This window comes from Myxine glutinosa, chromosome 4, assembly GCF_964187855.1.
Source record: "Myxine glutinosa chromosome 4, kmMyxGlut1.1, whole genome shotgun sequence".
Classification (NCBI taxonomy): Eukaryota; Metazoa; Chordata; class Myxini; order Myxiniformes; family Myxinidae; genus Myxine; species Myxine glutinosa.
The window spans coordinates 28,224,572-28,248,435 of NC_136264.1; the positions used below are offsets into that span (position 1 = coordinate 28,224,572).

The window sequence follows — 23,864 nt, forward strand, 5'->3', positions numbered from 1 at the left end:
CAGAGGGTTGCTGGCAGATCTTGTGCGACCTGTAGGAATATTTGGGGGACAGAGCACAGAGAGAGCTGGGGGTGCAAGGCCGGAGAGGAGTCGGTAGAAGACAGAAAGACCACCTACCTGCCTGCGGTGAGTGAGTGAAAGGCCCTCAGAGACTGACAGCAAACCTATTGTGCCCTCCGGTGTACACCGGTAGGGGACTAATAAGACAGGAAAAGCAGGCAAAGGGGGTTAATGTGGAAAGGTGTGGATAGACAGGAGAGCCGGTGAGAAAAGAAAAGATCGGGAATTGGAATCTGGGATAATGCAAGGTGGTGATGATTTTTTCCATTTTCAAGAAGTGGAGAGAGGAATGTGATTGAATAGACAGAAGGAAGTGATTTCACAGTCGAGAGATGAGGGACAAAAGAGTGGAGGTGAGCAGTTAGCCTACATGGTGGGTAACATGGTTTTGGTTGCTGGTTTTGTCGTGGTCGTGAGATAAAATCCTGAGAGGACCGTTAGGGGGAGACCAGAAAATGGCAATAGAAAAGTACGAGGCCAGCAACGGCTGCCTGTGTGTGATGGGAGAGGAGCAGACCTCGCAGCTGTGCATCTTGAGACTTGGATTCTACCGCCTCCAGGGGTGCAATTTGAGATCTGGCAGCACCAACCCACAGAGGATATCCATACTCCATGGCGCTGCGAATGAAGGCTTCGTACACTGTTAGGAGCTCTGAGAGGCTGAGGAATGATTAGCTCTGTGGAGGATTTTGAGACGTCTCCCTGCCCTGGAAGCAAGCTCGGACATGTGATCAGCACAAGCTTCATATGTAATCGTCTTATTTAAAAAACAATGGATTTTATCAACTAAAAGTTGATACGAGTACGTTTACCGCCATGCGAAAATGAGATGCAGCTGACATTGACGGATACATGTCTTTGCAACCTTCCAAGCTAAAGACTAAATAAATAATTCCATTTGTATTGACTTTCCATCCTGGTGGGAACTCAGTTAAGCACACCACCAACTAGAACGGCACTCGGTAGAGCGCACACCTCCGCCAGGTCGAACAGTTTATGTTTTGTATCCCACTGATAGGCCGGATCTGGATTCGGACCTGAACCAACATCTAATCAGCTTGTTATCGTCACCGAACCAACTCGTCCCCGAGGTTTAGTCGTAACTTGTCCATAACGTTTTTAAATATCATGTTATATATCGCTTTTCACCCGATCTCTCAATGGTGAAGAATCACTTAACATTAAATGATTTTCGTATCCGAGTCCATATTCAGATCTTCACCAAAATCGAATATGTCTGTCCTCGTCACATACCCAACCTCTCCACCACGTTTCGTCCAAATCCGTCCCAAAACTTTTTGAGATATCCTGCTCTATATCGTTTTTGGCCATGTCACTCAATGGTGAGAATCTGGATCCGAATCCGGATCTTCACCAAAATCTAATCATTTCGTCCTTGTCACATACGCTACATCTCTGCCAAATTTAGTTTGAATCCGTCCACAACTTTTTGACATATCTTGTTCACAGACAGACAGACAGACAGACAGGGGTGAAAACATAACCTCCACCCACCTTCGGTTGCGCAGGTAATAAAAACTTCCAAGGTGTGACCGGTACTTACTGATCAACGTTGACAACAAGCTATCCTGTTCCATATCTATTGATACCCATCTTTTTATTTAATTTATCTTCCCTTTCCTCCTACACTTCTGGAACGTTGACTTTTCAAGTAGGTACACATAGCTGATGGAAACAACATTTGCGCAAAGGTTATCCCAAAACTCATGACTTCCATTTGAATTACCTCGCGCGCACGAAGCGAAAAGAGGGGCGAAGTGGTTGGTTCACCTTGTCTGTCTGTCCAAAAACATGAGTTAATGATCGAGGAACAACTTGATTTCAATTGAATGTTATATTTTGAACACTAATTGGAACATGGATCGGAAAACAAGCCTGCAGTTAAGTTGTACTTTGGCTCTAGATTTGTCCCGATCACACAGAGAGAAGTGACATCATTATTTTACTCTGTCCGCCTGTCTGGCAGTGGAAAAAGATTGAAAATCATTCCAAACAGGAAACTTACTGTTTTAAGGATGTCATGAAGGACACAAACAACAGGCATGAATGACTAATGTAACATGTCAAATAAGGTGGTGTAAAAGACGCTGCATAAACTGCGGTAAACTTCCGAAAGGACACAAACAACAGGCATGAGTAACTAATGTAACATGTTAAACAAGCATTCTGAGTATTGCGCTGCAATACATGTCCCCTCCCGGCAGTCTGTCGTCCGGAAAACTGTTTGGGAAATTACCAAAGTTCAAAGTGCCATAACTTTGTCAAAAATGATCGAAACGTCGTGAAGTTCGAACTTGATCTGTAACTTATCATGAGTAAACCATGTACCAAGTTTGAAATCATTAGCATTAAGAGTTTAGAAAAAAAGTCCGGAAAGCTGTTCTTTGCGTGACGGACTGACGGACTGACTGACGGACTGACTGACTGACGGACGGAGGGACGGAGTGCAAACCTATAGTCCCCTCCGGTGTACACCGGTAGGGGACTAATAAGGTGGTCTAAAAGACGTTGCCTCAACTGCGATAAACTTCCGAAAGGACACAAACAACAGGCATGAGTAACTAATGTAACATGTTAAACAAGCATTCTGAGTATTGCGCTGCAATACATGTCCCCTACCAAAGTTCAAAGTGCCATAACTTTGTCAAAAATGATCGAATATGCAAATTTATGCACGGTTGATGCTGGTTTTCAAACTTGATCTGAGGTATGCTGAGACATGTGTGTCACGCCTCGCCTCGTTCATAAGCCCGCAAGGTCGCTCCGTGGAGCGGCCTGCACGTATTGCACTGTGTGAATTATATAAATTATTACCAACTCACGGTCTGAGGTACTAGCGATTCAAGATATCCATTTAAAAAAAAATATTTTCGTTTAATTAACGATATCTGCCAAACCACGTGCCCTATCGCAAATTCCAAAAGGTCATTTTAGTAGATTAATATGCTGAACAGATTTGTGAAATTTCCCCTCGATTGGATCAAAAATGAGGGAGGGGCTCGGTTTTAAAGGTTCGTGCTTAAAAACGTAATAACTCTGAAACCATGTGTAATTTATTATATTTTCCGGTTCACGATCAATGATCGATGTGTATATATATGTTGCTCGGCTTGCCTCCGCTCCTCCGGAAAGCACGCGCTGTGTCGCGCTGTTGACGTTCGCGAGACGAGGCTGAGGACGCGCAGTGCGGCTTGAGGAGAACTCGAGAATAAACAATAGATATCCATTTATAAAAATATTTTCGTTTAATGAACGATATCTGCCAAACCACGTATGCTATCGCAAATTCCAAAAGGACATTTTAGTAGATTAATATGCTGAACAGATTTGTGAAGTTCCACCTCGATTGGATCAATAATGAGGGAGGGGCTCGGTTTTAACGGTTCATGCTTAAAAACGTCATAACTCTGAAACCATGTGTAATTTATCATATTTTCCGGTTCACCATCAATGATCGATGTGTATATATATATGTTGCTCGGCTTGCCTCCGCTCCTCCGGAAAGCACGTGCTGTGTCGCGCTGTTGACGTTCGCGAGACGAGGCTGAGGACGCGCAGTGCGGCTTGAGGAGAACTCGAGAATAAACAATAGATATCCATTTATAAAAATATTTTCGTTTAATGAACGATATCTGCCAAACCACGTGCCCTATCGCAAATTCCGAAAGGTTTAGTGCTGAACAGATCTGTGAAGTTTCCCCTCGATTGGATCAAACATGAGGGAGGAGCTCGGTTTTAAAGGTTCATGCTGAAAAACGTCATAACTCTGAAACAATGTGATGCATGACGTCATGCTCGCTGACTTTTTTGTTCGTCATGGGTATGCGATTCTGCCTGCAAAGTTTGGCCTCGATCTGTTCAGCCGTTGCAGAGAAAAAGGGGTTTTCGTTTTTTCACGAAAAACAATATGGCGACCGAACCACGTGACCTGTGACATCATAATTACCATTAAAATATCCTACAGACCGAGTCCATCATATGGTGAAAATTTAATCTCAATCGGTCCTATTATTGCAGAGAAATTGGTTTTTAAAGGAAATTAAAACTTAAAATGGCACTGAGTTAAGGATCATCAGAATTATCAGAATTACCAAAGTTCAAAGTGCCATAACTTTGTCAAAAATGATCGAAACGTCGTGAAGTTCGAACTTGACCTGTAACGTATCATGAGGAAACCATGTGCCAAGTTTGAAATCATTAGCTTTAAGCGTTTAGAAAAAAAGTCCGGAAAACTGTTCTTTGCGTGACGGACTGACGGACTGACGGACTGACGGACTGACGGACTGACGGACTGACGGACTGACGGACTGACGGACTGACGGACTGACGGACGGACTGACGGACTGACGGACTGACGGACAGAGTGCAAACCTATAGTCCCCTCTGGTGTACAGCGGTAGGGGACTAATAAGGTGTGATGTAAAAGACGTTGCATCAACTGCGGTAAACTTCCGAAAGGACACAAACAACAGGCATGAGTAACTAATGTAACATGTTAAATAATGTGGTGTAAAGGTCGCTGCATCAACTGCGGTAAACTTCCGGGAAAAAAACAACCTTTTCATCTACCTTTAAAATCGTTATTTTATTTCAATTGAATTATTTACTTCAATTCGAGAATACAAATCACCTTATTGTAACTTTCAAAAAACTTTTGTTTCATAGTACTCGGCCAAAATATTACGGTATTTTACATCATCATGACCAATCAAATTTGCTGCTCGCAGACTCGTCCCTTACAAGGGGAAAGGTGACCCTCTGGACTGTGGCTCGTATAGAGCGATAAAGTTATTGGAGCATGGAATGAAGTGATTGGAAAGGGTGTTGGATAAGAAGATAAGGAAGAAAGTGAAGATCGACGAAATGCAGTTTGGATTTATGCCAGGAAGAGGAATGACAGACGCACTTTTTATTGTGAGGCAGTTGCAGGAGAAGTACATGGAGAAGAGGAAGAAGTTGTTTCTTGGGTTTGTTAATCTGGAGAAAGCATTCAATAAGGTTCCATGTGAAGTAGTGACATGGGCATTGAGGAACTTAGGAGTGGAGGAATGGTTGATCAGAGTAGTGATGGCAATGTACGAAAGCGCGCGCACAGCTGTAAGGACGAAGGACGGGAACAGTGGTGAGTTTGAGGTGAAGGTGGGAGTGCATCAGGGGTCGGTACTAAGTCCACTACTATTTGTAGATGTGATGGAGGTGCTGGCTCAGAACATAAAGGACTGTTTACCGTGGGAGGTGTTGTATGCAGATGATCTGGTGTTGATTGTGGAGAGTATGGATGGACTGAAGGAGAAGATGAACAAGTGGAAGGAATGCATGGAGACAAAAGGTCTGAAGGTGAATATCGGAAAGACGAAGGTGATGGCAAGTGGGAAAGCATGTCTTGAGGTGGAAAGAACTGGGAAGTGGCCGTGTGCTGTGTGCAGGAAGGGTGTCGGAGTGAACTCCATTCAATGTACAATGAGCGCTGAGTGGGTTCATCAAAAATGTAGTGGTTTGAGAGGGTCATTAACCAGTGTGGCAGCTACATTCAAGTGTAAGGTGTGCACAGAGGGAGCTGCAGATGGAGGAAGTGTTGAGTTGGATCTTGGAGACGGCGTGAAGCTGGAAGGTATGAAAACATTTTGTTACCTCGGAGACATGCTGAATGGAGAAGGTGGATCAGACTCTGCAACGGTTGCTCGGGTGAGATGTGCATGGAAGAAGTTTCGGGAACTGAATGGTGTGCTGACGAGGAGGGGAGTGTTGTTGAAGCTGAAGGGAAAGGTGTATGCTGCATGTGTGAGAAGTGTTATGATTTATGGGAGCGAGACATGGGTAATGAACGTAGAGCAGCAATGAAGGCTGGAAAGGGTGGAAATGCGAATGGTTCGGTGGATGTGTGGAGTATCGTTGAGAGAGGAAGACAAATGATGAATTGCGAAAGATGATGGGAATCGAGCCTGTGATTGATGCTGTGAAGAGGAACAGGTTGAGATGGTTTGGTCATGTGTTGAGGAAGGATGAAAGTGACTGGTTGAGAAGAGTGATGGAAATGAATGCAGAAGGAAGTAGAGGACGGGGAAGACCGAGAAAGACTTGGCTAAAGATGGTGGAAGAAGAAATGCGGGCAAGGGGGTTAACAAGGGGAGATGCAGAAAATAGGGCAAGATGGAGAACATTGTCATTGGGCCCGCAAGGCTAACCCCCGCTCTAGCAGGAAAAATGGTCTTTAAATACCTGTTGTTGTTGTTGTTGTTGTTGTTGATGACCTTTTTTCGTGTTCAAACATGGCCTTTTTCTCAAGACGGCATGGGGTAAGTGAGGTGTTCTTTGAACTCTCCCGTTTAAAATAACTTTTTTTGTTTTCAAAAGCAACATTTATATCTCCATACATTGTTTTACGGAACGTTTACTCATTATTTACAGTCGCCACTCTTCTTTTCACTTCTGTAGGTTTGTATGTTTTTGTGGTTTAAATTATGTGCATATGCTGTATATGTATATAATTACACAGTAATCCATGAGGAACTTACTTTATGGCATGATTTTCAAAATTCTCATGAAGACCATGTCCCAAGACCATAAAGGTGGTAATTTGAAGGTGCCAGTTCTGGCCTATAGGGTTGTTTAGGGAGGCCCAGTCTGCTTGGTCTTCATTGTCTCAGTACAACGTCCTTTATGATATCACTGCATTGATTTACACTTCCTTTCAAGATGAAATTGATGAACCCACATTTCTTCACCTGCAACAATGTAAGAAAGGAATGTCTCTTTCCAACCTCATATAAAGATAAAAATGTCGTAGTAACATTTCGAGTGAACTGCATCAGCAGCAGTTATGCATCTGCATTGCACTTACTTTCATTACCATGTTATTATCATACAGAGTGCTTTGTAAGAAAGTAAATTAGCGTTTTATGATACATTTTGTATTAAAAAAAGCTTCCCAGTTTTTTTTTTTTTTTTCTATACTGAATCGAGGCTCGTGAAAGAGCTGACAACCGCGAGGGAAAGACAAAGACAGTACATGGGGACCGCGAGGGAAAGACAGTACATGGGGACCGCGAGGGAAAGACAAAGACAGTACATGGGGACCGCGAGGGAAAGACAAAGACAGTACATGGGGACCGCGAGGGAAAGACAAAGACAGCACATGGGGACCGCGATGGAAAGACAAAGACAGCACATAGGGACCGCGAGGGAAAGACAAAGACAGCACATAGGGACCGCGAGGGAAAGACAAAGACAGTACATGGGGACCACGAGGGAAAGACAAAGACAGCACATGGGGACCGCGAGGGAAAGACAAAGACAGCACATGGGGACCGCGAGGGAAAGACAAAAACAGCACAGGGGGACCACGAGGGAAAGACAAAAACAGCACAGGGGGACCGCGAGGGAAAGACAAAAACAGCACAGGGGGACCGCGAGGGAAAGACAAAGACAGCACATGGGGACCACGAGGGAAAGACAAAGACAGCACATGGGGACCGCGAGGGAAAGACAAAGACAGCACATGGGGACCACGAGGGAAAGACAAAGACAGCTCATAGGGACCGCGAGGGAAAGACAAAGACAGTACATGGGGACCGCGAGGGAAAGACAAAAACAGCACATGGGGACCGCGAGGGAAAGACAAAGACAGTACATGGGGACCGCGAGGGAAAGACAGTACATGGGGACCGCGAGGGAAAGACAAAAACAGCACATGGGGACCGCGAGGGAAAGACAAAGACAGTACATGGGGACCGCGAGGGAAAGACAGTACATGGGGACCGCGAGGGAAAGACAAAAACAGCACATGGGGACCGCGAGGGAAAGACAAAGACAGCACATGGGGACCGCGAGGGAAAGACAAAGACAGTACATGGGGACCGCGAGGGAAAGACAAAGACAGTACATGGGGACCGCGAGGGAAAGACAGCACATGGGGACCGCGAGGGAAAGACAAAAACAGCACATGGGGACCGCGAGGGAAAGACAAAGACAGTACATGGGGACCGCGAGGGAAAGACAAAGACAGTACATGGGGACCGCGAGGGAAAGACAGTACATGGGGACCGCGAGGGAAAGACAAAGACAGCACATAGGGACCGCGAGGGAAAGACAAAGACGAAGACAAAGACAAAGACAAAGTTCCTCTCAGATATCATTGTGTTTAGTTATTTTATTGAAATATTGTCAGTGTGAGATTATAAAATAAAGGTGTGTGTGTGTGTGTGTGTGTGTGTGTGTGTGTGTGTGTGTGTGTGTGTGTGTGTGTGTGTGTGTGTGTGTGTGTGTGTGTGTGTGTGTGTGTGTATATGCGTGCGTAAGCGAAGGACCGAATTCTAATTTGGTGTGTGAGTGCAACTAGGCATATGGAAGAACCCTATTGAAAATTAGGTCGCCACGTCAAAATCCAAGATGGCCGCCGCCATGTATGTCTGACGCCATGTATGTCTGAACCTTGTGAGCGGAATATCTTGAAAAATAAGCGAAGTACCAACTTCTAATCTGGTGTGTGGGTGTATCTACGCATAAGAAAGAAGGCTATTGAAAATTGGGTCGCCATGTCAAAATCCAAGATGGCCGCCTTGCATCTTCCACTTTGTCAAATCACTTCACCGACGGGGGACGTAGGCGTAACGCTTGTTTTATTGAAATATTGTCAGTGTGAGATTATAAAATAAAGGTGTGTGTGTGTGTGTGTATGTGTGTGTGTGTGTGTGTGTGCGTGTACACGCGTATTAGGCAGGAGTTGGTGAGGTGAAGCCCACCATGCCCCTCGACCCTCGATCCCCCCCCCCCCCCCCCCACCCTTCACCCCTCCTCCCCAGGACACAATTTTTCATGGATACCAAATTGTTCATTCGGATCAACTGAATGAACAAAAAATGTTCCCAGAAAAGTAGCTCATTTACACTGGATAAAATTGAGCCGTTTCATGGCAATCTATCGATAACTGAACCATTGCACCTCGATAAATCAGTAAATCGGGCATATCTCGCTAAATCTTAAAGATGTAATAACAAAACTGGCACCAAAATAGAGGTAATGCATTTCTCCTTTAACACCCAAGGTTGTTATGTTAATGATCTCATTTGCATAGTTCATGAATATTCATTGAATTAGAAATGTTGCTTAAAATTTGAAGACTGTCAACTTCTGCACTTCTCAGAAATGATAGGAGAGGTTCATTCAAATCAAAATCTGTACCAATGCATTTCCAAATTCAAGACGGTGTTTAGTTTAATCCCTTCAGTTGTGAATAAAAAAGTTCATTTGGAAAAATTGTTTCAACATAATTCGTAATTCATCAAAATGTGGCATTATTGGTAGAGGGTGAATACTTATGCATACCACTGTATATACTGTATTTTTAAAACCTGAAAAACACGGGTGGACTGTGTACCCTCGTCGAGGTGAAGTCTTGGTCGACCCTGTGAGTATGTCTATTAATTATGTACTGTTTGAACACGAGTTGCACCGTGAGTATGTCTATTATTTACTTATTATTGAACCCTGACTACGTCTATTAATTACTTCTAGTAATTACGTACAGACTATTGGAACATACCTTTTCGACATGTGGACCTTTCGAGCCCTTTTTAGGAGGGGTGGGTGTAGTTTAACGGGTGTAGAAAAGATCATGGCTTTGGATGGTGGATGACCTGAGATGGTGGTGAACAGCTGTCTTGAAATCCGGGAGGGAAGATTTGGATTGAAGTGAGTGTGGAAGGTGGTTCCAAAGGTGGGAAAAGAGAGGAATAAATGAGTGGAGGTGAGCAGCGATGCTGGATTTAGGTAGTTTTACTAGGAGGGGGTTGTTGGTGGAGACCGCATGCATCCTGCAGATACCTGAGGTGGACAAAGCACGGAGAGGGCAGAGGGTGCAAGACCAGAAATGAGACAGAAGAAGACGGACAGACCACCAACCTGTTGGCGATGGGGAAGTGATAGGCCCATAGACTCACCTTCATCGCGAGAGATTCCATTGATCTTGAAAGTCTTGGTTTCCACACCGTCAAGCTGAGCAAGATGTAAGGTAGGGGAGCCAGCCCAGAGGGGAGAGCAGTACTCCATCAAGCTGTGGATGAAAGTCTTGTCGGTGCATAGGAGCTCAGATGTACCAGCCGTTTTTTTTTTTTTACTTTCCTTTTGTTTAATTTGTTTTGATTTGGAAGGACTTTCCATGACGGAGGATGCCCTGCCAGCATCTGCCTTTGGAGACTAACTTTGAAATGTGGCTTGCCCAAGAGAGATTATGGCTGAGAGTGAGACCCAAGAGTTTGAGCGACTGAACCTCTTTGAGATGGTTGTTGACAAAGTAGATGGGAGGGTTTGCAGAGCTGGCCTTTCGGAAAGAGAGAAATAAAGTCATTGTGTGGGATTTCTCAGCATTGAAAGACTTGTTCCAGGTGTTTGACCAGTTTGTGATTTTGTCAAGGTCTGAGGAGATGGAAGAGGCTGCAGCCTGTCTGTCAGAAGGATGATGGATATCACAGCAGCCTGTGGAGTCATCAACAAAGAGATAAAGAGGATTTTCCAGAGAGTCAGCGAGGTCATTAAATAATATTAGGAATAAGATGAGGGCTAAAACACTGCTTTGGGGTTCTCCAGCCTTGACAGGGACAGGAGAAGAAAGGGATCCGTTGCGGGCCACACATTGGCTACGAGAGTGGAGGAAGTCAGTAATTGAAGAGTGGAGTTAGCCTTGGATTCCAGAGGCAGACGATTTGGAGAGCAAGGCGGGATGCCAGACTGCATCGAAAGCTTGAGATATGTCAAGAGAGATGGCCCTGATCGCATGTGTGATATTGAGGGCCTCCATCCATTGGTAGGTGAGTAGAAGCAGCATGTCCAAGGTGGAGTGACGTGCTCTGAATCCGAATTGATGGTCTGAGATGAGGTTGTTGGAGAAAACGAATGATTTAATGTCAACTGCAACAATGGATTCCATGACCTTGCTGATGATTGGAAATAGGCTAATTGGTCTGTAATTGAGGGGATCCATTTTTTTGAACCTTTATATGTAATGTTGTGAAGTTGGCTAATTTCCAAGCAGATGCGAGATGATTGTGATGAATGACAAGGTGAAAAGGGCGGAGAGAGGATGTCCAAGAGCAGCAGAGTGAGTTTTTAGAACATGTGAGCTGATGCCTTCCAGGCCATTTGCAGAGTCAGAGTCGAGGGTTACCAGAAACTTTTCTACCGTCTCAGGTGCAAAAGACAGAATCCAGGAGCAGTTGGGTACGACTGGGAAGGGTTGGTACAGATAGAGGGGTTAGGGACACAAGATTGTGAAGCAAACACGTAATTTAGGCATTCGGCCTTCTCACGAGTGGAGTCGGCTGTAGTGCCGTTTGAAGAGGTGGAATAAATGAAGAGGAGCATCAGAGACCGACTATAACAAGGCAACACCAGGTTTTAGAGGAAGGAGACAAGTTCGAAAGTTCATTCTTAAGATTGGACACATGTTGTAAACTGAAGACGAGGTGCGATGAATCTGTGCACAAGAGAGAGCAGGTTTCTGTGGAAGAATTTCCAGGCCGAATTAATATCAGGGGCAGTAGATATTGGAGGCCAGTCCTGAAATGTGATGTCCGCTTGCAGCCAGTTTGCCTGAATGAACTGCCAGACTTGTAGGCCTATCACCTTTACAAACCACCACGGCTGCGGCCGTTCTCGAATGGTGCTTTTCCACCGCGGTACCTTACCGTACTGTAACCAAAATCCGTTTTTTCGTTTTTCCATTGCTGAGCGAACCGTGCCGTACCTAGGTACCCGTGCTAAATTTGGTTCCTGCTATGGATAGGTACCGAGCGAGCCGAACCCGGACCTATGGGTGGAGCTAGCAATACTGCAGACCGTTGATTGGTCAATCGCAATCGTCACAGAACCGTCACGCTATGTTCAGACCCAACCGCCGTTTTGTAATAAAACAATTCCGGAGAGAAGATAGATAAAGCATAAGTGATTAGAATCAGAAAAAATACATGGAAAACCAGAAGCATTTTGGTCTGCTTTGTTGTTTTTTTTCGTCACTTCAGATAACTCCGCCTATTTTCACGGTTCTGTTGTGGATGGAAAACCGACACAGGGATTACCGTACCGTACCGTGCAATGGAAAAGCACCATAAGAATGGCCAGCGAGATGTTGACCTTCACAAGGTCATTATCAGATGAGCCAACTGGGGCAGAGGAAAATCCAGAAAGCAAATCCAGAAGGGAAGATTTGCCATTGAGAGAAATCCGGGTGGGGAAATTCCCAATGAGTTGGACCTCTTAGAGTTTAAACCTTTTAGACCATTTTAAACCTTTTGTACCCTTTGGACCTTTTGAGACCCTTTATACCCTTTATACCCTTCAAACCTTTACACCCATAAGACTCCGTATACCCTGAAGACCATTTAGAACCCCAAGACCCTTTAACACCTCTCTTATCCTGAAGACCATTTATAGCCCTAAGGTCCTTTAAACACCCCCCTTAAAAACCCCAAGACCCCTAAAAACCTGTAGAGACTCTTTAAGAACCGCTCAATGGAATGAGTTGAAAGCTTGTTTGTACTTGAGGTGTTCATGGCATTGTTTTCGGTGGTAAAAACCAATACTCCCCATGGTTTCAGGTTAGGGAATTAGAAGGGATTTGGGGATGGGGGGAGGGGAGGATTTCAGCTCTTTCTATACTTTACTGTGTAAATATTCTCGTATAGCGCCACCTGGTGGAATCTGGTATTACAAGTCTTAATAAAATAAGCCATAGACGTGAAGTGGTGGAATTACCTCGTCCGTACAGACGGGTTTGTTGCTCCTTCGTGTAATCATGCAAGTCATGAAGCCAAACCTGCTTTAGCAATGCTCGTATGCTGACGGTGCTTGGCAGAGGATCAGATACCTTCAAATATGTTGGTCATTTCACCGTACAGTACTAGCAATTTGCCCATGCCTGCACGGGATACTAAACGGAGTGGGGATGGAGGAAGTAAAAATGCAAATGGCGTCTTCTGTCCATGAACCGGCAAGCTGGGAGCAACCATTCACATTTATTGCCACATCTCATACAAGTTAAATACTCTAATGGTGGTGAGGTGCTCCGTTTGAAGCTGCTTGACATATGTTGAAGCTTTTGATGCTTAGAGTCCGTAATAAAATTAATATTGGTGTCAATTTCAGCCTTTTTATATTGGTTGTCCAGTGTTCAGCCAAACAGCAATATTGGGCCACATTCAACCTTTACAAATGCCAACTTGAGCGAAGTCGATGGTGTGCCACCGCAAATCCCCATGCTTCCCACCGAAAGTAAAGTTGAAAGATGGTAAAATGTTTGACCAAGAATGAGTCGATATCAAATTTCGAGTTAAGAAAATTTCTGTTTTGACTCCTGTGATGCTAAGTCCCCACCCCCTGGGGCATGAACCGGGGGTCAAATCCCCAAAAAATCGTTACATATTTCATGCGTCTCCCAGTGTTGATCACATATACAAAGTTTCATTTTTTAAATGTTGAAAATAAATGTGGCCGTAATTGCACATTTTGGTTTTTTGACCTTTTGACCCAGGGGGCGGGGCCAAAAATGATACTGCTCTTGCACCTTGGAGCCATGTGGTTATCATAACTACCAAGTTTGGTGAAATTCTGCACAACTGTTAGGAAGAGATTGCGTGACAGACTGACGGACGGACGTAGCCAAATACAAAATCCCCGTTTCTCTTTAGCCGCGTCGCAGACGCTGCTAATAGAGTGCCCTCTGCTGTTGTTGTTGTTCTTCTTGTTCTTCTTCTTCTTCTTCTTCTTGTTCTTGCAGAGAAGACAAAACCTCAAAGCTCCACCCATTCTGGGAACCATAGCTCCACCCATTTTGGGAGAGGCTTCATATAAACAAATATCCACCATTTTATTAACTCGCATAGCTTTGAGGCCTGTTTTGTAGGCCCGTGGTGTCTTCCTCTCTCACACAGTTTTATTTCAAATCAAATTCGATATATCATTTCATTTTTCACAGTCGCTAACATCGTTTTAGACTCGGTTGAAAAAAAACGGGAAGAAAATCCGATGAAAGTTGCCCTTTATAGAACGAAATGAATTCTCAAAGGCCTGTAACTTCAAGTCCATTGAGATTTTTTTTTTTAAATCGCGGCATGGTCAGTCATACACCGCCCGAAATAACAGACGGGAAAATGCCGAGATATATATATTTTGTTTAAATCGCGGCATGCTCAGTCATACACCGCCCGAAATAACAGACGGGAAAATGCCGAGATATATTAAAAATTCGTCCATTTGATGACAATCGTCACGATGAAATATTTAATTTATACGTCGTCACAATAATGTCGAGAGAGGAGCATAGCTTCGTTCACGTGTCGCCACATACGGGAAATTGCCGAGATATATATTTTTTTAAATCGCGGCATGGTCAGTCATACACCGCCTGAAATAACAGACGGGAAAATGCCGAGATATATTAAAAATTCGTCCATTTGATGACAATCGTCACGATGAAATATTTAATTTATATGTCGTCACAATAATGTGGAGAGAGGAGAATAGCTTCATTCACGTGTCGCCACACACGGGAAATTGCCGAGATATATATTTTTTTAATCGCGGCATGGTCAGTCATACACCGCCTGAAATAACAGACGGGAAAATGCCGAGATATATTAAAAATTCGTCGCCACACACGGGAAATTGCCGAGATATATTTTCACTTTGCACAAAAATAACATCAAGTAATCGAATCAATAGGAATGTCCTGTGCCTATAACATCGACGTTATAGGCACAGCTGCATCTAGGCATTGTGTAACATCGACGCGGCTTTTGTTTTAATTAAAACGTTTTGTACTTGTTTCCAAAAAGCATGGCGGTATTAGCCCCTATGCCCATATGGGATCAACAAGGGGTCATTCCAATATACATGCCACCCTTTGATGGGGCAGCGTATATATATTTTATTTATTTGTTTTGTAATTATGACATTGTTTACAAGCGGTAAACAATCTGCAAAGAAACAAATTATCTTATTGTAATGTGACATTGCAATAATATAGCAACTGAGTTTATATATATATATATACCTTGGCTGACCGTATCGAGGTTGAAGGGCCGAAGCGGGATGATGCTGAGGACCTCGACTGAGGACCCGGTCAGTGCGGCACACTTGTGACCAGGTGTGTTTTGAGTAAATCCAAATGATCCCATGGTAAGATCTCCAACCTTTAATTTAACAAACAATGACAAACAATTGTTTGTTCAATTAAAGGTTGGAGATCTTACCATGGAGTCATATATATATATATATATATATATATATATATATATATATATATATATATATATATATATATATGATAGATTAGAATAACATTTACGCAAGGTGTTGACTGAAATGCATCTCCACTTATCAACCCTGGATCCTCTGTGTTTTGAAAGACATAAGAAAAACAAGATGGTGTACCATGGTGAGATCACTTTTGTGTTTTCTCAATAAAAACACCATTGCATTTCCGTATTACTAGCATATAAGACCCGTCGTTTCGCTGCCGGGAACACCAATGTTTGCGTGATTGAAAAAAAAAAAGGTTGTTGTTGTTTGGTGTTAAAAAAATACACTAAATGAAAGAAATGGGGGAAAATGTATGATTTGTATGATTTGGATTTGTGGAGATTTGGAATCAACGTGGTGGATAAAACATCTTTGTAGGGATAAGTGGTTATGTTTATGACAAGTTAACAAAGAAGGATTCCTGGGAGATCCTGCTCTCCGTGCAGGGATAACCAACCCCGTCACATGTTGGCATTTGCAGTTTTGACACGCGTGTCCACGTACCCATGAAAAAAAAAATCGTATCACAAACACTCCCGGGAGTTACCCGAATCTACCGTAGTTGGATTTATTGAAATCCGTTAATTCATTCTCAAGTTATAACACGACAAACAAACAAACAGACAGACAGACAGACAGACAGACAGACACGACTCCTTTTATAATAGAGATTATCACAAGTATAGGTACGTGTGGTGGGGTGTTGCTTACTGGGAGCTATACCCATGAAGTGTCACACTGATATTTGAACAAAAGGACATGGTAATGTCTCTGTGCAACATATTTGATTGGTCGATATGATGTAAAACACCATAATGTTTTGTGGAAGTAACTGCTAAACGAAAGGTTTTTGAAAGTGCCAATGAGGTAACTTGTCTTATACAGTGTTCAAATATATAATTCAATTCAAATAAAATAAATATTTTGAAGGTTGTAGAATTTTTTTCCAAAAGTTTACCGCCATTGATGCAGCGTCTTTTACACCAGGGGTCAGGAACCTTTTTGACTGGGAGAGCCATAAAAGCCAAATATTTCTAAATATATTTCATTGAGAGCCATATAGTATTTTTAACGTATAATAAATTAAATATGTCTTACTTTTAATGCGACTTCTGGTGCTGCATGGTTTTGCTGATGGCCTTGTAGTCTGGTTCATACGTGGTGAGGTTGAGCTTCATGCAGGCGTTGAGGCTTCCATCAGTTAAACGTGAGCGTAGGTTGGTCTTAATGTTCCTCATATGCGAGAATGACTGCTCACATGCATATGTAGAGCCAAACATGGTCAATACGGCAATACTCACACGCTGCATTGTGTGGTATGTCACAGGAAGCTCGTTCCAAGTTTTAAGAATCAGCTGGTCTTCAGGTTGAAGATTTTTCATTTCTGTCCACTTGTGTTCCCTCGCCAGCTCTGCTCGCTGTCGCGCAAGACTTTCCAACTCTCCATTAAGTGACTTGAACTTACTCATCCACATGTCTGATGCCTTCAGGTCAGCAACTTCCAGCTCAAAGTCTCCGATAGAGACCCCGGGGATGCATGTCAGGTCGATTTTGTCCACTGCACACTCATGTGGATGAGTGATGAACTTGAAAAGACCAGTGCGCAAGAAATATCACAAGTATTTTAAAATCAGTTCCAAACTGTTTTTTTTTTTGTTTTTGTTTTTTTCAACTCAAAATTGTCTGGGAGCCATATGCTGTCCCCGGAAGAGCCATATATGGCTCGCGAGCCATAGGTTCCCGACCGCTGTTTTACACCACATTATTTAACGCGTTGCATTGGTTCTTCGTGTCTGTTTGTGTTATTTAGACTTCGCGAAAAACAGTAAGTTCCTGCTTGGAATGATTTTCAACGACAATGATGATTTTCATTTTTCAATGATTTTCAATTTTCAATGATTTTTACTCCGGACAGGAAACAACAAGAGGAAGTGAAATAAAGCTCAAACCATGGTTTGTGTCCAGCACACTCCCGGCCTAAAAAGATTACACGTAGTGCTGTTTTTACTTGACACATAAATGTTTCTGGACACATAGATGTTTATCCCACCTCTGGCACCACTTTACTTCTTCTTCTCATTCTTCTTCTTCTTTCCTCGGATCTTCTCGAACAGCAAACGCACAGTGATGGCTTTTTGGTACTTCCACCATATGTTGTCTCTACAAAGCACCACATCCGCTCTTCGGACGTTGGCGTCCTCACCTTGATAAATCTTCATGACAGGCAAGCGGCCAGTCATTGTGAATGTGTTCCTTCTCTCGCACAAGAAAGATGTCTCCTTCGGTGAGGTTGAGAATGATTTTATTCTACCTGTGCCGCAGTCGAAGACTTTGAATGTACTTCATGACTCCGGGACTCTCTGCTTTCCCGATTTGACTTTCTTTTCATCGTGACTGGACCAAATGTATCCTGAATTTGACCACGACATCTCCGACCAAACCCTGAGGATTTTTTTTTTCTTTTTCTGTATACAAGATCGAGGCTCCTGTAAGAGCTAACATTAATCACATAAAAACAAACGGACACATAAAACATAAGATAAAGGGAGTGGGAGACAAGATGGGGAGAGAGAGGGAAGCACACAAGTACAACATTTGATCACATCGGGAGATCTGTGGGAGGAAGAGGGCTTGGGGTGAGGAGGCATGGGAAGGGGGGCGGGGGGATCCATCGATATTGTGCACCAGCAGAGCAGGATGGAGATGCGTTGCCTCTCGGAAACTTTGTGGACATCCTGGCAACTCGTGACCCAAACGCATCTGATCAGTCAGAACAAGAAACTCGGATTTATGACAATCATGACGACTTGCTTCACGGATCACGACGTCACTGAGGGAAGATGGTGAGTTAGGAGTTCATGCGAAACCAAAAAAGTGGTGCTGCATTTCAGAAAACGCCATCCTTCAGATGGGGATATAAAGCTGGCTGTCCTATCTGCTATGGAATTGTGAACACCTAATTATCCCACGGTCTAATTGTGTCCCAGTAACCAAGCCAAATTTCTTGCCATGGGTGTAACCACCATCTCTTATCTTCCCCCATCCAAAACCTTGATCTTTTCTACCCCCGTCAATTCACCCCAGATCCACTTTTTTGAAATACCGACTTCTTTCCTGGAAGTTCTAGCAGTGTCCGTGTGTTTTATACCTCTCCCACCTCCCCCCAAGCCCTCTCCCTTCCACAGATCTCCCGATGTCCCTGTTCTCTGCTGTTGTACGTGTGTGCTTCCATCTCTCTCTCCATCTTGTCTCCCACTCTTTTTATTGTATGTTTTGTGTGTCCGTTTATGTTTTTTGTGATTAATGTTAGGTCCTACACGAGCCTCGATCTTGTATAGTGTATACAAAGTTTTTTTTTTTTAGAATTTCCTGAAATGCTAAGTTGTTTTTTAATGGGGTAAGTACAGAGAAGATAAGTAATTTGAAAGATTAACTTCATGGGGATGGGTACAGCACAGTCATGTTGGGCCAATTGGCCTCCTCTTGTGACCTATTCTATACTACAACTCTTATATATAGGCTGGGCGATGGAAGCACGGGGTGGTCGAGGGGTACAAGGTAACCCATTGACGGTGGGGCAGTGGGACATCACACCTTGCTACAATGGGGACGGATAAACAAGAGGAGGAAAGAGAAGAGGGAAGGAAACATGGCAATCGACAAATCTTAAAAAGAAGGTTCCACAAGCAGGAGGAAAAAGAGCAACGAATGAGTGAAGGTGAGGAGTGAGCCTGGATTTTTGGAGTTTCACAAGGAAGAGGTTGTTGGGGAAAATGCATGCGACCTGGAGGGATGAAAGAGCAGAGCAAGCAAGACCTGAGGACAGGTCGTAGACACACAGGGCACCAACCTGTCTACGATGAGAGAGCAGCAGGCCTTGTGCTTCTGCTTCTTTGTGGGATATGCCAATATTGTTGACAGCTTTGAATTCCACGGCTTCCAGGAGTGTCAGGTTTGAAGTGGGGGTGGGGGCAGCCCATATGGGAGAGCATTACTACATTGGGTATGGAAGAAGGCCTTGTCGGCTATGAGAGGCCAAATTTACTAAGGAAGGACTTGGAACGACGTGGGATGCACCAAGAACACTGTCGGCCCAGGTGTAATGAATCGCACCTGGTGGTATGGCCCAGACGTTTGAAAGACGGACCTTCCTCCAGTGGTTGGTTATGTAAATACACAGGTTTGCCTGATGATCCTTATGGAGATGCATGGTGAGAATGGCAGATTTTCCACGAGCGAAAGACACGTTTCAAGTGTTCGACTAAAATCTGATCCTTTCCAAGGTCAACAGAGAGGGAAGCAGCTGCCGCCAGCCTTTCAGTGGGATTGTCGGGAATAATGTGCGATCATCTGCGAAGAGGAAAATAGGTTTTCCAGAACACCGAATAGCTCATCAATGCTCTCGAATAGGAACAGGACTAGGCCCGTGATGCCTTGGGGCACCTGTAGTCTCCACTGGGAGATGAGCTGAAAGAATTCCCTGGAGCCTAGAACCAGCTGTGTCGGAAGGGGAAAAGCAGGAGACGAGGCGGTGTAGCAGAGATTGTGGCAAGAGGAAGATTCTACTCCCATGATTCGTTGGGTGTACTTGGCTGAAATGAATCGTGGCAGCACCTGGTGCTTTCGATCAGCACAGTTCGAACTTGTGACGTAAATCAACAAATATCACGTTGGCATACCAAAGGTCGGATTATGGACGCGATAGGAGGCCCAAGTACCGATGTTTACATTGTGTGTGTTCCGTTCCTGATTCTTATGATTGGTCGGTTCTTTGCTTGTTCACTCGTTGCCATCACATGATTGTGAAAGTTGCCTTTTTGGGCCGAAAACTTCAAAAACCTGTCGATGCGCTCAATCTTGCCGTCCTTACGCTTCAAGCTTTTCGTTTTGTTTCATCTCTGCTTAAATAACCTGCTTGATATTTACCTCCGTCACCAAAGGTGGATGGAGGTTGTTTTCACCCCTGACTTGTTTGTTTGTTTGTGAACAAGATATCTCAAAGTTGTGGACGGATTTGGACGAAACTTGGTGGAGAGGTTGGGTGTCTGTGACGAGGACGATTTGATTCGATTTTGGTGAAGATCTGAATATGGATTCGGATATGAGAATTATTTAATTTTTAAAGTGATGCTTCACCATTGGGAAATCGGGCCAAAAACGATACATAGCGGGATATCTCAAAAAGCTGTGGACGGATTTGGACGAAACTTAGTGGAGAGGTTAGGTGTCTGACAAGGACAATTCGATTCAATTTTGGTAAAGATCTGAATATGGATTCGGATATGAGAATTATTTAATTTTTCAAGTGATTCTTCACCATTGGGAGATCGGGCCAAAAACGAAACAGGATATCTCAAAACGTTATGGATGGATTTGGACGAAACTTGTTCGACATGTGTGTGTGTGACAAGGAAGAATCGCTTCAATTTTGGTGAAGATCCGGATCCGGATCGAGCTAGTATAATTTTTAAAAATGATTCTTCACAATTGAGTGATATGGCTAACCAGGTGGAGTTATGCTCTCTACTGAGTGTCATTCTAGTTGATACTGTGGAACATACATACTAACTGGTATTTTGGCATACTTGTAGTGTTTGTGTTTTTTTTTGAGGTTGCGAGGGGGTATGGGTTGTTGATTCGATGATGGGCACGATTCTCGGTGTTCTTGACCATTGGGGACCTTCGATCGCTGTTACTCAGCTGTGGCATTTGGAACTCCTCCCGTGTCAACAGCGGTGTTGTGAAACCTCTCCACGAGGAGGAAATCTCGAACCACTCACCGCTCTTGCTCAACTTCACTTGCTGCCTGGCACGGCGATTCAAGTCGTGTCCCCGATACGTAAAGCACACGTTGCATCATGAGCATGAAAGCCTAAAGCATTGGACTGAAGACCTCCGAAGAGCGATAATGATGGACCTCGAGCAGTAGGTTTTCCAACACCTAGAACACCTCCTCTGCTTTCGGCAATTGCGGTCACAGATGTCACAGAGCACCGGCAGAGCAGTTACAGAGAAGAAACCTCAGGAGCTGTAACTTTACAGCAGATGATCAAAGTGGCAAAAGAACTCCATCAGGTAATATTGAGGACCTGAGGAGCTAATGCTTTTGCATTTTAAGGTTTCTCCTTTAAAGTAACCCCTGAAACCAAACGTATTTGCACTTGCTTGTTGTCGTTCTTTTTCTCCCAAAGCGCTCATTGTGCTCTCTCTCTCTCTCTCTCTCTCCACCCTCTCCGCTTGTTTGTCTCCAGCAAGGTTGCTGTAACCCGAGGCCAGCGTGACCTGGACACGAACAGGGGACAAAATGGGGAGAGAGGTTCGATTGCAGTGCAGGAGGGGGGCCGGTTCCGTGCGGGAGATTGCAAATATCCACCAGGGTGATGCAGTGTATATTTACCGGAAGAGACGAGGCTTCTTGCTGTAGCGCTTATGCGTTGGGGTTCGGCTTGACATGCCTTCCCTTCACTCCACAAGGCGTACAATCACCATGCGCCGGCTGCTAAAAAGCAACAAAACGCTTTCGAGAAGGGAAAAATAAAACAACGGCTAAAATTGGTCAAAAGTTCTAATTACGTTTTTCAAATAACAGCTCAACGACGGGGCGCTTTGTTTTCACAATATCCTCGATGTTTTTCTTAAGTTACGCGGTAACATTATAATACTTTTTTATTTTCCACTCGGGGAAGCGAGTTGTCCATCGCCTGTTATTAATCTTAGCCTCTAAAATCACCACACAAGACGTCCATTTCTGCTCCAGTATCTAATTTGGCATTTGTGGAACTAAATTCTGAGCGGTCGAGCCTGGATTTGAATCCCGACCCACCTATAAACTGTCATCCCGGTGTTTCACAGGCAGGTGATTCATCAATGTGTGTGCCGCCCCTTGGATGGACGCTAAACTGGGGGTCGTCCCGTCTTCCGGAATCGGTCGGTGGACGCTAAAGACCTCACGGTGTTCTTCGCGAAGTGGGCGAGCTATCGCTGGCACTCAGAACAAAATAGCCACTTTCTTTTGTCCTGGGGCCACTTTTTCCTGCTCTGACCAACTGGGGGCACTGCATCAGCGGCGCAGACACATCCCCATAAAATGGCGCTCCCTGCGACCATGTGTTGCTAACAGAGAGAAGAGCACGTAAAGGTAGCTGATTGGTCGTTCATCCCAGTTATTATCCCCACTCTTTTTGAAAATAAACGGGAGGATATTGTAATTGGCTCCGTCCGTCAGTGTGTTTGTCCATCACGCTATCTCCCAACGGTTGGGCAGAAATTCACCAAACTTGGTAGTTATGATCACTACATGGCAAGAAGGTGCAAGAGTAGTGTCATTTTAGTGCTGCCCCCTCGGGCGGTGTCAAAAAAAAAAAAATGCAATTATGGGCACATTTTAAAATATTTATTTAATGAAATTTTGCATATGGAATCAACATTGGGAGACGCATGGAATATGTAACGAGTTTTTGGATTTGACACCCAGTTCATGCCCCAAGGGTTTGGGACTTGGGGTAACAGGGGTCAAAAGGGGAAAATTTTAAACTCAAATTTGATATTTAGTCATTCCTGGTGGAACGTTTTTCCGTCTTTCAAGTTTACTTTAGGTTGGAATTGTTTGGGGATTTGCGGAGGTGCGCCAATTTCATATTCACAAGAGTACAACACCCTTAGCTCTCGGTACCTTCCAGTTTTCCGTCAAACAGGTAATTGTTCTCTCACTGATTTGTGGTACACACCTATCTGGACCAGGTTGGTTTCTTCACCGTCTGTTCCTCTTTCCCGTTCTCGCCATCCACGTAATTCACTCCTATGTGTAAATACGCTCGTAAATCAACATGTTCCTCACTTACCCCCAAAATCAGCTGTTTTGCTTCCTCGTAACTACCTCTGCCCGGTATTCACCACCCCGTCCTCGATGAACCTTGTTCCGAGGATCTCTTGGTAAACGCCATGGCCTCGTCTGACTTGTTCAATATCTGTCTGTTGATTCTTCGCTCGACCATTGAAGCTTCTCGATGAGCAATTAAAAAGAAAGAAAAACATTTGCTCATCTGTGCTCCACATTTCAGTTTATTACACAACAAGTACATTTGTTACAGAATATACATCCCTAACTGGAAAACTTTGACCGTCGTGCTGCTCCGCAACCCTTTTCTTGATGAAATGGATTTTTGTCAGACTTGGATGTTGAGATTCTTGTCGGATGTGCAAACGTGACCAAATAGTTTTCAGGTTAGCTGGTGAGTAGGGAAAGAAAAATGTTCTGATGGGATGGTGCAATGTCTACCTTCAGCTGTCTGGTCTGGGTTTGATTCTCGACCTCATGAATCATTGATCGCTGGGTCTCTCGGATCGCGAGGTGTTCCGTGTGCCAGCATTAGCTGGTGGGCCTTCGGAGGCTTCAGAGGTCTCTCTCCTCGAAGAGGAAGGGAGTTATCTATTGCACATTAAAAAAACAATTGCAAACATTCCTAGGCAAATCGGATGTAGTTGCGGGAAAG

The 23,864-nt window shown here is 44.1% G+C and overlaps 1 protein-coding gene across 1 annotated transcript in view; it reads left to right on the forward strand.

Moving 5' to 3' along the window:
- The window catches only part of LOC137424540 (protein kinase C iota type), a gene marked incomplete at its 5' end in the record, with an annotated part of 105,234 nt that overhangs the window by 79,682 nt on the left and 1,688 nt on the right, over window positions 1-23,864 (forward strand).